The sequence below is a fragment of the Emydura macquarii genome, unplaced genomic scaffold, assembly GCF_026122565.2.
Source record: "Emydura macquarii macquarii isolate MOO-44397 ecotype Brisbane River unplaced genomic scaffold, CSIRO-AGI_Emac_v2 contig_1451, whole genome shotgun sequence".
Lineage (NCBI taxonomy): Eukaryota > Metazoa > Chordata > Testudines > Chelidae > Emydura > Emydura macquarii.
In genome coordinates, this window is record NW_027131588.1 from 22,782,074 (window position 1) to 22,796,508 (window position 14,435).

Below are 14,435 nucleotides of genomic sequence, written 5' to 3' on the forward strand. Positions count from 1 at the left end.
TGCACAGTTAGCCTCACCTCTGACTGGGTTTTAGCCCAAATCCCCTTATTGTCCACACAGAAGAACCTCTGACACGGGTTTGGAGGTGCTTTAAATTCAGGCTAGTTTACCTGGCGGGGGATGTGGGTTAGAGTGTGAGCTCTGCTTTCACTTGGGCCGGAACCTGCTCACTTTGCCATCAGGACACAGGCCAGATCACTTGAGTGCAGATGGTCCTCCAATGCCTTCCCACAATGCCCTGCAAAGAATAGACAAGTTCTCCTGCAATTGACCGGGGAAAAAATCCTACAGGTCTCAGCACAAAAAAACCAGGGGATATGTCCCCAGACACACTTGGGTGAGTGCAGAAGTAATGAGGACACAGTAAGGTGGGTCTGGTTTTGCTGTGGGAATGCTCAGACCCAGGCTGGGCTAACCCCGGGTGCCAATCACCCAAGTTAGCTGTGCAGTGAAGACACAGCCTGTTTGACTTGCCCCCATATTCCCAAATGCAGTGATATCACCCAACACACCCTAGAAATCTCCTTCTCTCTGGCTCCACTGCACACTTTTGGAACTCTTCCCTCGTAGTATTAACATGTTCCTGTGCCCTTGAATCCATTAACTGAGGCAGAGTGAGTAATTATTTTACCTCTTTATGGCGTCGGTGTTAACTTACTGCACATTCATATTTCCAATTACATAAATGATAGCTTTAAAATGAGGAGGACCTGAATTATTGAACTATTTATAATCAGAGCCGTTCGGAGCAGATAGAGGATCCAAATGGGCATAAGAAAGCAACAAAAGTTAATGATTCACAGATAAAATACTATGTTTTAATCTAAAGGGCGTGTCAAATCCAAGGAAATTAGAAGCTAAATGGTATATTGGCAAAATGAAAATCTTGGGCCAGATCCTCAACTGGCATAAATCAGCTTAGCTTCAGATGAAGTCATGCTATCTCGATAATGTCCTTATCTGGCCCTCACCATGGCAGTATCTGAGCACCTCATGATCTTTCATGTATTTCTCTTGACACCACCTCTGGGAGGTAGGGCAGTATCATTATCCCCATTGTACAGATAAGGAACAGAGAGGCTAAGTGACTTGCCCAATGTCACATGGGATGTCTGTAGCAAAACAGGAAATTCTCTGACGTCCCAGGCTAGCATGCTAACTACTGGGCTGTCCTTCCTCTTCACACCAACCGAGGATCTGCCCCGGGTATTTTAAAAGGTGTATCCAATGCCCTCGCAGCTGATAGCAGCTGACCAGATGGTCATGGGAAGAATTATAAATGGCTGCTCACTGCTGATACTGTTTGCGTCTTGTTTGTGGTAATTCAGTTTGGACAGTAAAGTAGTAAAGTGGTAGCCAATTTCCCATGCTGGCTGTGTCTTGCCTACACAGTACTATTGAACTTGGCTGCCCTGAAATCTTCACAGCCAGACAAGGCTCTTTTCATGTAGGTTTCTTTTCCCTGTTTGTTACAGCTATTTCAGATCTATATTGCAGACGATATTCGGACAGCTGGGGACGGCTGGGCAGTCTGTAAAATTACCCGAGTCCCCATTTCCTTCGTCTACTCTGGAAACGTACCATGCTGCCCAGCCCTCTTCACCATGCGGTCTAGCACCCATAGAGCTGAACCCCAAGGGAATTAATGCCTACAGGCTCAGCGTTCATTTCTTTGAGTATTTCCCCTGCTGGTTTGCCAAGGGGGTGAGGCGGCATCTAATGTCCCTGTCCGAGCCCCATTTCCTTCCCTCACCCAACCACCTCCCCCCTCAACACATGGAGGAAATTTACCTCAGAGCAGAGGGCAACTCAAGGCCTACGAAGCAAACACATTATATCCTACTTCAGCTCTCAAAATAGGGCTTTAGTGCAACTTGGATGGTGTACAGGGTTTGCACTGATTCTCTGCAGAAGGTGAATTCGAGGGATGGAGACTCAGATGAGTGCAGAACAAAATCTGACAGGTTTTGGTATTTTTAGACATTTTATGCTACTTTCAGCCCTTCCAGTTCTAACTTTCAGCCCTTCCAGTTCTAACACTTGGTCCCACAAGAACCTGAGGTTATTATTCCATGTTTGCACTGTTCTTGCTTAGGCAAATTCCCCATAGGAGGGAATGGAACCTGAGTAAGGACCTAAGCATTTGCCCCAGAGTGTCGTTAGTGATGTATTAACTACAGCTGGGCAAAGAGCGCTCTGTATTTTCAGCAAAACATTTTCGATTTCAGTGAAGATTTTCGAAGAAAATGAAAAATTTTCATTTCATTCACAAATTTTCACTGAAGCTTTCTAGTTTTCAATTCTCACCAATGTCAAATCTCTCTCTTTCTTTTCTTCTGCTGGAAAAGAGGGAAGCAAGGAAAAATTAAAGAGAAAAGTACGGGTGGGAACCAAAAAATGTCATCCAACATGAAAATATTTGCAAAAACATTTCACTTTGGTTGAAAAGCCATTTTTATAAGTGCCTCAAGGAAAAAATTTCAAACAGCTCTGATATTAACTGTAAAAGATGTGTTATTTACTTCATAAGCCATAATTGTTCATATCAGGGAAAAAAGCATGTAAAATCTTATTATTTACCCAACTCTTTTGGATATTTTAGGGCTTTCTTGTCATATAAATCCTTGAATCAATGGTTGAAGCACTGGAGCTATTGCTGTCTGTTGCATTAATATATCCAGCAAAGCATTTTATTGGAATTTCTTTCACAATCTGAATTTTGTAGTTATAAAAGATACAGCCAATGTGCGTCAGCCTATTTGCAAATGAACATACCTCAGTGAAGTTACATCTGATTTAATTTAATTATATAGAAGTTTTCTATGTGCTCAGCACCACAGCCTCTGAATTCATTTAAATAACAATAGAGTGACTGTTTGGGGAATCTGTCTATGTACAACTTATGAATTCTGATTGATTTTATGAACTCTGTGTATTACGCTAACCCTCAGTGTGTACTAATCAGCCATTTGCTGACAGGGAAATGTATCTCACAAGCTCTACCTGGAAGCAGGAGAGGACAATATAAAGAATATTTAACATGGAACGACTCTGTCCTGGTAGGACTGTGAAGAGTCTAAAAAGGTTGGCCGAGCTAAAGGAAACTGGTTTCTGCCCAGACTGTCTGCAGGAAAGAAGGTTGGAACAATGGAAATTCCCCAGCATAAAAGGCAAACAAAGGATGAGGTGATAGAAGCTGCTCTTTACAAAAAGTCCTGCTCTCTGAGCGAGGGGGACCCTGTTGACTGCCAGACCAGAACAAGCAAAAGAGAGCTTGTTTCAGAGGCAGGGAGAGAGAGCCTGAAGGCTGAGCAGAAGAAGTCGAGGGTCATGGGACTCTGAAAGGACTGACCAAAACCCAACCCCCTAGCACCGGTACAAAGCCAGCAGCCCATAGCATTTTGCTAGCAGAGCCCTGACAGACACTGAAAGGTGGTGTGCACCAAGAGAAAAAGAGCTCCTGACTGTGCTCTTTGGAATGGAACAGTTCCAGCCGTTCCCCTTTGGACACCAGACGGATGTGCGGGCTGAGCACAAGCCATTAGGAAGCATTATGAAGAAACCACCCCAGCGCCTGCAGTGCATGTTATTGAGACTCCAGGGATACGAGGTGAGGATAAGGCACTGCCCAGGAAAGACACCAGCGGTGGCAGATACACTGAGCAGGGCAGGCAGATGTCTGTCTGGGACAGGAGACAGTCTATCAACATGCTGCAATACCATCGCATCTCCAATCTCAGAGCACCAGACCCAGTGGAGGCTCTAGGTGGGAAAACAATTCCTACACCTGGGTTGATTAGATCACAAGAAGTAAGTGCCCCAGAAGGTCACCCCCTACCACCAACTGAGGGATGAGCTGTTTGTGCACAATGGGGTTTTGTTTGAAAGGGACTGGGCAGTAATCCCAGCAGATTTAAGATCTGACAGCTTGAGATTGATACATGCGCCGCACCTGGGGATCGAGACAGACCTGAGATGAAGCAAGTGGAGTATCTGTTGGCCAGGCATGCATGCCCAGTGGAGAGCCCACATGGAACAGAGCTAGCTGTGCAGAGAATGTGGTGACGGACAGCAGACGGAGACTCGACAGTCTCAGGAAATCCCAGCCTGACCCTGGGAAAAGGTGAGAACAGATCTGTTCACTCTGAATGTCGAGAGCTGCATGCTCCAGTTTGTGGGAGACGGACTGTCTTGAGGATGCTCAGGCAACAACTCTGATCAGGAACCCGAAGACACGTTTTGCAAGGCGTGGAATCTGCTGCTTATAGCCGTACAGATACAAGTTGAAGTAAAAGAACAGGGATGCTTCACTATTTAGAAATTCAGTATTTTTCTAAAAAGATACTTCTGAATAAAAGCAAATAGAGCTGAAAGCCTTTTTTGTAGATATTTCACACTAAGCTATACTTATAAGTTTTCAGGCTTTTTTAAAAACTTAAATTTATATTTTAAATTTCCCATTAAATTTGTAGGGTTTATCATCATTCAACACTCCTCTGTGATGTCCACAATGTGGACCTTTTAGTCCTAGAAATGAAGAAGTGAGATCTTTCACGGAATTCCCATGTGCCAGTTCCTCCACACTCCGAATGCTTTGCAGATTCGCAAAACAGAACATTACCCCGGAATACACATTCAGAATGATGGGACGTGCCTTCAAAGATACACCACTTACAGAGCAGCTGCCACCATTACCCAAACAAGCCACTAGCTTTGAATGAGATTCTGAGGCATGTAACATTTCAACAAAGGCTCTGTTGACTTTAGGACAAATTAATTATTCATTATAAGTGCATTGACACTGGAAAAGATATCTTCTGCTTGATTGTTCCTGTGCTCAGTGTCAGACATTTGCACTCTTTTCTGCTTCTACATACACGTGTTTTACATGGAAAGCTACCTCCTTCACAAGCAAAGAATTATCCACAGACTGTTTCACTCCAGTTAATTAGAAAACATGTCACTAAATTCCAATTGATTTTGAAATATGAGATAGTGTTCTTTTTGACCCTTCTAGGTCCCTAGTCCTTTAAATAATTTTGAGACTATTTCCAGGCCATTCAAAACCCTGAATACTTAAATCCTCGTCATCTTGCTAGTTTCAAGAAACTATTATTCACTTTTTATAAACAATGAATATGAAATTGGATTTGTCTTACAACATCAAAGACTTTAATAAAGTGTAACAAGATCAGATTGGATTCAGATTATTAATGGAGAATATTTTTCCAGTTTTATTTAAAATAATTTCTGGAAGTAGATTTTTAAATCAACTGAACAGTTCAAAACATTCACAGTATTGCCAACCTCAAATGTTCAAAAATCTTGAGTCTGGCTCACCAAAAACCATGAGATTGGCTTTGAAACCACAAGATTATGTAAAAATAATAAATGTGGTGTTCTTTTTATGTACCTTCTGCTTTTTGAGCCGTTAGGGTGTACCAGGGTCACATTTTGAAGCTGTCTCCACAGCAGGGTTGCCACCCATCCATAAATGTATGGACAGTCAGTAAAAAAATGTACAATTTTAACACTGTCAGTAAATCCGTAAATAAATGAAAATGTCCATAAAATTGGGTAGAAATAAATAAAACATATTGTATTTTGACATTGATTGTCATTGTTCAGAATCACTTCTTGTATCATAAAACTACACTGATCATGACTTTCTCAGTTTCCTGTTTTCTATTATTGCACACGCCCAAAGAACCCAATTGATCAATTAACTGCAGCTAAAACAATTGTGTAATTCCAAATTCCTGTATACAGAATATCGCGAGTGAGTACATGCTTTTGGGACGTTACTGTATTGCTTATGGCATTTTTAGTGATGTCAGTAAAAAGTTTACCGTGTCAGTAAAAAAAATCAACTTCAGATCTTCATATCAGTAAAAACTAAAATGCAAGGTTGGCAACCCTGCCAGCCACAAGGGCTAGAAATTTACTGTTTCTTTCAGAAAGAAGGCTGAAATCCTCACATATTCACTTGACTGCAGGAGCGGGGGCTTTCAGGAAAACAATAATCATCATGGGACTCATGACAACACTGCTCAGGGTCCGACACTTCCTTGTTAAATACTTCTGAGTTAAATCATGGCCAGAGAGCATCAGAATCCTCATGGAAGGTGCTTTATGGCTGCTAGTGCAACCTGTGCATTTCTTACAAGGGAGCGGGATGGTTTGACCATTGGATTGGCATAACTATGGATCCACCACACATGCTCCTAGCCTACCCTTGATCTTGGTGGTGTGAATGGAGCTCCTGCAGAACATATCAGACCCACTGCTTGGGATTTCTGTATTCTACACAACCTGCATGCAGCAGACTGGTTTCAGTCCATCCAGGAACCTCTATTGCCCTTATTCAGGTCAGATGACTTGACCTTTATTGCAGATGTTGTTCTACAGTGTCCATGGGATAATATTTGATACATTTGACATTTTTTGCACATGTTTAGTGGTTGTTTTTTTTAAAAAGGTAGACAGAATTGTTGACAGTAGAAAATATTTGCTTACAGGAGCAGGAAACGAGAGGTTGCCAGTCCTGGGTAGAAAGAATAGAGCTAAATACATGTATTTGCACATATTCAAAAGTTAGGGATACTTTTTTAATTTATTTTTATTTGCACTGCTACCACACGGTATTATTAGAGTCCACACCATGGCCATGTGACATCTGCAATACTTTGCACCACTATACAGGCACCAGTTGGGATGTATGCTTCAAGTCATACTAAAACATGACTTGCACTCATTTCCTTTGGCAATATGCATGGGAGACAGATGAAGAGCGAGGCTCGCACTTAAGCAGAGGTAGGACAACAATGAGTGCTCTTGGAAATGCCATCCTTACTATTGTGATATCTATTGGCAGCTCTCAGTACCGTTGACCATGAGGTGTCATTGATTCACCTGGGGTCAGCAGTAGATGGTACAGCTCTTGCGTGGTTCTATTGTCACCTAGGGCTGCATTCCCAAACAGTGCCGTGGAACGGTTGTACCTTCTCCCTAAAGGCATTGTTGTGTGGAGTTCCACAGGTTTCCATCTTGTCTCCACTGCTGTTCAGCATGTATGTGGGACCGTTAGCAGGGCTAGCAATGAGTCAGAGGCTGCAGTGCTTTCAGTATGCAGACAACATCCAGTTCTGTGTCTCCATTTCACCTGATCCCACTGTCCGTTGAACACTTAGCCCAGTGTCTGGGGGAGACTGTGACGTAGATGAGTGCTCGCTGGCTGAAATGCAACTAGATAAGACGGAGGTGATGATGGTCAACTGGGAGAAGCAATTGGAAGATATGCAGAGGTTCATATCTCCCTCTGACTGAGAGCATTTGTCCTGTATGAAAATCAAATGGGACTACTTGGGTGCAAAAATATTTGTAGGACCAAGGCCTAAGAAATTTTACACTGTTATTAAGACTTCCTTGGTTGGATTGCAGAGTATTTACAGAGCCCTGTATTTATATTGATCTCTAGATGTCTTGGTGTATCAACATTAAGCATCGTTCTCCGAGCAACAATCCAAATCCAAAGAACTGATGGCATACTTTGATATGAATTCTCCTAAACATCAGAGGAATTCTAACAAGTGGGATTAATCTAGTATGTTTCAGTGAGAGGCAATTTATAGAGCAAATGTTACTTCCATGATAGTTCCCTGGTCCTCAATGCATTTGCTTTCATTTGCTTGTCGTGGGGTGATAATCATCGGGCCAGATTCATTCACAAGATAATGGAGTAGAGCCTTGTTTTTATCTTTCCCAATAAATAGCATTCCTAGCCATTATTTATTGCTGCGGTTGTGTTAATAGATGTTTCCAGTGGTAGAATCACCTTGCAGTGTCGTGTTCGTCTCAAGTCTTCTTGAAAAACTACCAGTTGCGGCTCAGCAACCGTACCATGATCAGCTACAGCTCCACCTATAAAGAGCTGTAATGAGCATCTTCGAACCCTAACAGTCAGTAAGAGTGTAGATAAAAGCCCCAGTCAACCACTGACAGATGTTGCAGGATAGACTCAGAGGTTCTGAATTCATTTGTTGAATCAACAACATAGGTGTGACCCACCGGTGAGCATGTTATGGAGGGCCTCTGTCTCAGATATGAGTTATTACAACGCCAGGCTAAGGAGATTTAGCACAAGCTGTATTACTGCATGTGTTTTGCTCAGAAGGTCCCTGGTTCAACCCCTGGTGCATTAACCAAGAGGGCAAGTGTCTCAATAGACAGAAGTGGGAGACAGTTGTGAATCCTTGTTGGCCATGTAGTTCCTTTTTTCCTGTGACACATGAAGCCGGCACACGTTTAAAACCGATTCCTCCCCCCGCCGACAACCCAGTGCCATTGCTTGTTCTTCACTATACAGCTCACACAGACAATCACAGGGCAAATTAAAGCCCAGAGAAATCTAAACTTTGTAGATTCGTAAAGTGCTCTGATCTTGTCAAATCTCAACCAGTGAAGTCATAGCTCAGTGAGCAATTGCCAGCTTCCTGCACATCTCCTGAGAGCTGTCACAGTTCTCATCCATCATAATTGAGGCAGTCCACCTGCTTCAGGGTCGATCTTTCAACTGTAATGATGGCTGAGATGCGATAGATACGTCTTGTCATCACCTTGATTTTTTTTTATTTTGGATACTGAAAGGTCATAATGGATGCAACTATTCCAGAAGATTCTGTAGGCCACGGCCTGTTCCAGAGTGACTGTACCTACGTCTCAGATGGGATTTCTGATTGACGTACTACTAATTTGCTTTGGCGTTCCCTCATTGCCCTCTGGTTTTACTCTTCTGACCATCTTTCCTGACATGGCAAAAAGGTACAGGAAAAATTACAGCTCAGTGGAATGCCCTTTGAAGTCTCCAAAGACGATGGCTGAATTTCCTCTACATATGATATGTAGAAGCCAAGATTTTCACAATAACAAGTGTCTAAGGTTAGGCAATTATATATAATAATAATCCCTAGCTCTATATAGCATTTTTCTTCAGTAGTTCTGAAAGCACTTTACAAAGGAGGTCAGGATTATTATCCCCATTTTATAGAGGGAGAAACTGAGGCAAACTGACCTGATTTTCATTAATGTAACAATTTCTATGGTAACTAGAGCTCTTAAACAAAGTCCAATTTAATGATAAGCAAAATCAACCCATTTGTGGGATTCATTGTTACCAAATGCACAGGAGATATCAGATTAAGCTACTCACTAACCTTTAACCAAGAATTGCCTTTTTTAAAGTGACTTAAGCAAAAAATGAAAGAAGAACCATATAATGTAATGAGAACCAATCTGAGCCTTTACCCAAAACTAGATCTGGTTTATTTATATATGTTTGGAAGAGTTTGGTGAACTTTCATCTTAAACACCATGGTCCTTTTCGCATTGTCTCTGCACCTTCTGCTTCAAACTGTTCCAGGTAGCAGAAATGCCAAAGTATTGACAGGACATCCTCAAGTGTCTTTGTCCATTACTGGGACTACTAGGTCCTACAATAATTCAGAGTGTTTCTTGTCCACCAGGAACCAGCAAACACCAGGAATCTCCTGGGAGGGTGTGGAGAACTCTCTGCACTGGGACATTTCCCTGAACAGGCTATCCTCTTAAGAATATCACCAACCCGTTATCTTTAAGGCTTTGTGTGCATGGGGGAAAATTGACCAGCATGGTTCTTCAGGAATTATCATTCTGCAATCACAGTTCTGGTCTAATTTCACTATTTCAGACTAACTCGCCTGTGTGGACACACTGTTCTGGAATAAAAGCAATTTTATTTCAGAATAATTACTCCTCTGGCAGTCACTCTAATTTTGGACTACAGCATCCAGATGGGGAGTTATCCTGGAATAGTTAGAGCGGAATAGTCACTTCAGAAAAGCCATGCTGGTCAATTTCACTATGTAGTCCAGTCCTCAGTTCAATTCTCTCCCACTGCTCATTGCAAGTGGCTCATTGACGTCTCTCTTTCGTGCTTCAGTTCAACAGCCCCTTGAGGCTTTCTGCGCCCAGTTCCAACCAAACAAATGGCACATCAGAATGCTCTGAGCCTGTCCCCAGGCTTTCAGAGGGAACGTCCTTTTGCCCACTCCAGCTGGGCCAGCTCTCATGATTTTATCGGAAGTCTTGTGATGCAGATAAGTAATGGGAAGCAGGCACCTAACCAGCTTTAGGTGCGTTTGAAAATCCCATTAAGTGCCTATCTGCATCGTTAGGCAGCTATATACCTTTGAAAATTTTGTTCTAGCAGCACTGAGTCCCATTGATTTTCAATGCATCTTAGGCTCCTAAATCACTAAGGCCCAGATCCTCAAAGGTATTTGCACCTAACTCCCATTCATTTCAATGGGAGTTAGGCACCCAAATACCATTGAGAACCTGAGCCTGAGGTAAGAGAAATGTCAGTCCTTGTCAAAAGCCGGCAGCTCACATTATCCCAATGTAAACAGTTACTTTGACTTATACACATGAGATCGTCCAGCAGATTTTATCTGGCTGTTATTAGCAGCTATACAATGAAGAAAGTAAATTTTAGTAAATTTGTTTTTCTCCATGGCCTTAGAGGACATAATGCCTTCTCTTCCTGTGCATGGTATACAGCTCGTGAATTATATGTCAAATACACCGGTGCTATGCAAAGAAGGTTGCATCTTTAATGTCATGTAAAACCTGAAAAATGTCGAAGTATGGCATTAGAGTAACACAGCACTGTCATTAAATGACATATCTGGAATTATCTGCTTTCCCCCCACGCTGACTGAACCATTTCATGATATCATAATGTCAAGTATCCGGGGGTCTCTTAGCACTGCTCTTCACAAATAATAGGTAAATCCACAGCGCTCTCATTTCTGGTCTGTGGCACCTGCATAGAACTTGAATTAAATGACAGCACCCTCGTATCTCTTCTTTAGGCTTCTTAAATCTGGGGAGACATTAAGACGTGAGCAACCGTTTGTCCATGTGTGTAACAGAGTGCAATGTAAGATTCCTTATTAGAATAAGACAAATGAAACCACTTCCATACTACTAATTCTGCTTCAATTGAATACCCATCAGTAGTGCACGGATGTGCGTTTCCATTTCCGAATTCAGTGTGGAATTGACTATGCTGTGGTGTGCTGGGGGCGGGGATGGACTTCATACGTCTAGTCACAGGCAGGGTTCTTGTCAACACTGCTACCCCTCCATGTCCAGTACTTCAGCCCCTGAGTTAGAAAAGGGGACACAGTCTTGTTGCTAATAGATCCATATTATCCCAGATCTACTGGTCGATGCAGACCTGGTGTCTAAAACTTCACGTGCATGGAGGCAGAGACCTTTCCCTTTCCCAAACCACGGAGGTTTCTCTGCGCTGAAGGCTTCTGATTGTGCTACTGTGTAAATCTCACTTCATCCTCCACTTCAGACTCATTCCTGCTCACATTGAATGCAGTGGGAGATGGATTGATTTAAAGTGCAGCAGGACAATGGCTGAAGTCAGTGATTCTGAATGAAGTTGCTGAACTAGGCCTATGATGTTTTGGCTGGTGTTTTATCTTCTGATTTGCTTACCAAATTTATTTACGGACTTTTTAAATGGCTCTCCTTTTTCTGAAAGCTACTTTTTGTTCAGTGGTGGCTTTCCTTTTTTAAAAGGCAATCATTTCACATTGCCTCATGCATGATCACTGATAGAACTACACAAAATATTCACCATAATTGAAAACCTCAAAACACGAGAGGGGTTTTCTTTTTGCATTTGGTTTTGATTTCACAAAATGGGTACAATTCCATTTAAAAAAAAATCACACACCTCACTAAGTTTTTCACCGCAATAATAGGATCATTTTAAAAGGAAAATTCATCTAAGACAAAAGTATTTAAAAAAAAAAAAAATTTGATCTTTGGACTAGAAAGGAAGAGAAGAGAAAAGGAGGGGGAAAGAGGAGGAAGGAAGGGGGCAGAAAGGCAGAGAATTATATACAAATGCTAGGAGTTTAAATACTAAGATAGGAAAACTAAAGGGCCTGGTATTAAATGAGGATATTGGTGTAATAGACATCACGGAAACTTGGTGGAATGTGGATATCAATGGGACACAGTACTACTAAAATACAAAATATATAGAAGTAACAAATAGGCCGTGCTGGTGAGGGGAGTGGCACTATATGTCACAGAAAGCATAGAGTCAAATAACACAAAAATCTTAAATGAATCTAAGTGTACCATAGAATCTCTGTGGATAGAAATTCCACGCTTGAACAATAAGAACATAGTGGTAGGAATATACTGCTGACCGCCTGACCAGAATGGTGACTGATTGTGAAATGTTCAGGACGGTTAGAGGGGCTACAAAGTCAGAAAACACAATAATAATGGGGGCTTTCAACTAACTTCATATTGACTGGGTATATGTCACCTCAAGAAGGGACGCAGACATAAAATTTCTAGACATCATAAATGACGGCTTCTTGGAGCAGCTTGTCCTGGAACCAAAAAGGGAGAGGTAATTCTTGATTTAGTCCTAAATGAAGCACAGGATCCGGTCCATGAGGTGAATAGAGCTGAACTGCTCAGTAATAACAACCATAATTTAACTAAATTTAACATCCTTGTAGGGGGAAAAAATGCCAGAGAAACCCACCACAAAAGCATTTAACTTCAAAAAGGGGAACACCTCAAAAACGGGAAACCTAGTTAAACAGAAATTAAAAGGAACAGTTACACAAGTAAATTGCCTACAAACTGCATGGAGAGTGTTTAAAAACATTCTAATAGAGGTTCACACTAAACGTATACCTCAAATTAAAAACAAAAAAAATAAGAGGACCAAAAAAAAAAAAAAAGTCACCAAGGCTAAAAAGAAGGGAAAAAGTGGCAGTTAGAGGCAAAAAGGCATCCTTTAAAAATGGGAAGTCAAATCCTAGTCAGGAAAATAGAAAGAAGTGTAAACCTGGCAAGTTAAGTGCAAAAGTATAATAAGGCAGGCCAAGAAAGAATCTGAAAAACAATTAGCTAAGGACACAAAAACTAACAGCAAATTTTTCAGTACATCAGCCTCAAGAAGGCTGCCATTCAGTCAGTGTGGCCACTAGATGATCCAGGGTAAACCAGGAGGTGGCAAAGTTAGCAGATGATACAAAATTACTCAAGGTGGTTAAATCCAAAACTGATTGTGAAGAGTTATGGAGGGATCTCACTAAACTGGGTGACTGGGCAAGAAAACGGCAGATGAAATTCAATACTGATAAGTGCAAGGTAATGCACATTGGAAAAAACGATTACTGCTATACATACAAAATGATGGGATCTAAATTAGCTGTTAGCACTCAAGAAATAGATCCTGGAGTCATTGTGGGCAGTTCTCTGAAAACATTCACTCCATGTGCAGCAGCAGTCAAGAAAGCTAATGGAATGTGAGGGAGGGATAGAGGATAAAACAGTAAGTATGAGAATGCCACCATATAAATCCATGGTGCGCCCACAGCTTGAATACTGTGTGCAGTTCTGGTCACCCCATCTCAAAACAGATACATTAGAATTGGAAACAGTAGAGTAAAGAGTAACTAAAATGATCAGGGGTATGGAACAGCTTCCATCTTAGGAGAGATTAAAAAGACTGGGAGTGTTTAGCTTAGAAAGAGATGACTCAAGGAGGATATGACAGAGGTCTATAAAATCACGACTGGTGTAGAGAAAGTGAATTGGGAAGTGTTATTTACCCCTGCACATAACACAAGAACCAGGGGTCACCCAGTGAAATTAATAGGCAGCTGGTTTAAAACAAGCAAAAGGAAGTACTTCTTCACACAAGGCACAGTCAACCTGTGGAACTTGTTGCCGTGGGATACTGTGAAGGCCAAAAGTATAACTGCGTTCAAAAAAAGTATTAAATATGTTCATGGAGGCTAGGTCCATCAATGGCTAATAGCCATCATGGTCAGGGACAACCCCATGCTCTGGGTCTCGCTAAACTTTCAACTACTAGAAGCTGGGACCGGATGACGGGATGGATCACTTGAAATTGCCTTGTTCTGTTCATTCCCTCTGAAATACCTGGCATTGGTCACTGTCGGAAGACAGGATACTGGGCTAGATGGACCATTGATCTGACCCAGTATGGCCGTTCTTAAGTTCTTACATTCATTATGAAAAAATGGAACACACTATACAGACATTAGAAGGCAAATGGTGCTGGAATACTATGTATGCAGAAGCAAAGAAAGGCAGAAAAAAATGTGAAGATTATACAAGGGAAAGAAAGAAAGAAAGAAAGAAAGAAAATGTTAAGACTCAATCCTGTTCCCAGTGCAGTCAATGGAAGTGTATTATTATTATTGCAGTATTACCTACGAACCCTGATCAAAGCTCTGGTCTCTATTGTGCTAGTTGCTGTACAGATCGGTAACAAGGAAAACAATCCCTTCCACGGAAAGGTTACTGTCTGGCTGTGAGAG